Consider the following 3,237-nt stretch of genomic DNA (forward strand, 5'->3'; position numbering starts at 1 on the left):
GACCTGGACAATATCCAGACTTGGACTGACCAGTCGCAAGCAACATGCCACACAAGTGCCAGGCAATATGCCACACAAGTGCCAGGCAATGACTATCTCCAACAAGACAGAATCTAACCACCACCTCTTGACATTCAATGGCATTACCAACCCTGAAACCCCTACTATCAACATCCAGGGGGTTACTATTGACCAGAAACTGAACTGGACTGTCCATATAAACACTGTGGCTACAAGAGCAGGTCAGAGGCTAGGAATAATGTGGTGAGTAACTCACCTCCTGATGCCCCAAAGCCTGTCCATCATCTACAAGGCACAAGTCGTGAGTGTGATGGAATACTCTCCACTTGCCTGGATGATTGCAGCTCCAACAACACTCAAGAAGCTTGACACCATCCAGGACAAAGCAGCCCACTTGATTGGCACTGCTTCCACAAACATTCACTCCGTCCACCACCGACGAACAGTGCCAGTAGTGTGAACCATCTACAAGATACACTGCAGAAACTCACCAAGGCTCCTTAGGCAGTACCTTCCAAACCCACGACAGCTACCATCTCAAAGCACAAGGGCAGCAGATACATGGGAACATCACCACCTGGAAGTTCCCCTCCAAGACACACACCATCCTGACTTGAAAATATATCGTCATTCCTTCACTATTGCTGGGTCAAAATCCTGGAACTCCCTCCCTAACAACTTACTGTGGGTGTACCCACACCACGTGGATGACAGTGGTTTAAGAAGGCAGCTCACCACCACCTTCTCAAGGGTGATTAGGGATGGGCAAGAAATGCTGGCCTAGCCAGCGAAGCCCACATGCCATACATGAATTTAAAAAGACATCTTATTATTACATTCACTGTTTACAAAATATATAAAGTGAAGCACTACATCTCTTGAGGTATAAGGTATGTCTGAAAGCGTCTCCTAAGTACCCCAGTGTTGCACGTGTTTTCACAAAAGAGGGATAAAACAGATATTGTAGTTAAGGGGGAGGATCTTGAAATATTGGATGGGATAAAATTAGTGAGGGGAGAAATATGAAGGTGTTCAACATACTTGAAAGTTGATAAATCACCAGGTCCAGATGAAATTTATCCCAAACTGCTGAAGGACACTGACTGGTGGTGGGGTGCTGGTGATGATAAGAGCAGGCAGGGGGTGTTGGTGACCATACCAACACTGGGGTGGGGAGGCTGGGGGCGATGACCATACCTCCCCCTTATAGCTTATGGCCAGAGTGTGCACAAGAAAAAGTAGAGGCAAAGGCAAAAGGAGACTCAGGCTATCTCCCACAGGCTGTTCTAGAAATACAGGACAAAAGATAGTAGGTCAAAATAAGGGACAATCACTTAAAATACAGGATCAGTTGGTTACCCTGTCCAAAACTCTCACTCTCTCCACGCTGCCTCTTACTCTGTCTGGCGCTCCTTGTACATGTCCTGTATAGTCATATATTCATATTGAATGATGGTTGCTATGAATGAGAATGGCATGCAGAGTTGAGAAGTAATTTTTGCTCCCAGAGGGTGGTCGGGGTCTGGAATTTACTGCCTGAAAGGATGGCCAGAGGCAGAAAGTATCATCACATTTAAAAATGTACCACGGGACCACAGACCAAGAGCTACATGGAAAGTGGGATAAGGAAAGATAAAAGCACAAAAGCAAAACACTGCAGATGCTGGAAATCCCAAACAAAAAGAGATTAGGTATTATTTGAGACTAGATATTACTTGGCCAGCATGAGCATAATGGACTAAATGACTTCTTTCTGTGCTGTAAATCTTTCTATGCTGAAATATCCTTTGTTCTCTCAAGATATTGCAGGCCCCATTGTCAACAGGCCTGCCAGCTTCATAAATTAATAAGAGCCCATGGTGTTGGGGGTAGTATATTAGCATGGATAGAGGATTGGCTAACTAATAGCAGAGCATTGGGATAAGGGGGGCATTTTCAGGATGGCAACCTGTAATTAGTGGAGTGCCACAGGGATTAGTGCTGGGGCCACAATTATTTACAATATATATTAATGATTTGGATAAGGGAAGCGAATGTACAATCACTAAGTTTGCCAATGACACAAAAATAGGTGGGAAGCCAAGTGGTGAGGATGACACAAAGAATCTACAGAGGAATTTAGATAGGTTAAGCGAGTGGGCAAAAACTTGGCAAATGGAATATAATGTGGGAAAATGTGAGGCTATGCACTTTGGCAGGAAGAATAGAGGAGCTGAATATTACTTAAATGGAGAAAGACTGCAGAAAGCTGCAGCACAGAGGGATTTGGGGGTCCTCGTGCATGAATCACAGAAAGCAAGCATACAAGTTCAACAGGTAATAGGGAAGGCAAATGGAATGTTGGCCTTTATTTCAAAGAGAATAGAGTATAAAAATAGGGAAGTCTTTCTAAAACTATGCAAGGCACCAGTTAGATTACACCTAGAATAGTGAACAGTTTTGGTCCCCTTATCTAAAGAAAGATGTACTGGCTTTGGAGGCAGTCCAGAGAAGGTTCACTAGGTTGATCCCAGGTATGGAGGGATTTTCTTATGAGAAGAGGTTGAGTCAGTTGGGCCTGTACTCATTGGAGTTTAGAAGAATGAGAGGCAACCTTATTGAAACACATAAAGTTCTTAGGGGGCTTGATAGAGTAGATGCTGAGAGGTTGTTTCCCCATGTGGGAAAGTCTAAGACCAGAGGGCATAATCTCAGAGCAAGAGGTCACCCGTTTAAGACAGATGAGGAAGAATTTCATCTCTCAGCGGGTGGTGAATCTGTGGAATTCTTTACCGCAGCGGGCTGTAGAGGCTGGGTTGTTAAGTTTATTCAAGGCTGAGGTAGACAGATTTTGAATCAGTAAGGGAATCAAGGGTAATGGGGAAAAATGGAGTTGAGGATGATCAGATCAGCCATGATCTCATAAATGGCAGAGCAGACGTGGTGGGCCGAATGGCCTACTTCTGCTGCGATGTCTTATGACATTTCGCACTCCCACCCAGATACATACAACCTGGGGGCCTTTGAAAGCAAGCTAGAGGAGACAGTGCCGTATCCTCCCCAGTGTAGACCACCTTTCCCATCACTCAGACTATCGCCCTCGCCATCTGTCCGACCCTCCATGAGACAGTCTCTCTATCTCCAATACAGACCGTATAGATCTCTCTCCTTCCCCCACCCACCATTATCGCTGAAACGTGGCGGGTCTCCGTCCTCCTGCTTTCCCGTGGCGAGTCC

The sequence above is a fragment of the Carcharodon carcharias genome, chromosome 2, assembly GCF_017639515.1.
Source record: "Carcharodon carcharias isolate sCarCar2 chromosome 2, sCarCar2.pri, whole genome shotgun sequence".
Lineage (NCBI taxonomy): Eukaryota > Metazoa > Chordata > Chondrichthyes > Lamniformes > Lamnidae > Carcharodon > Carcharodon carcharias.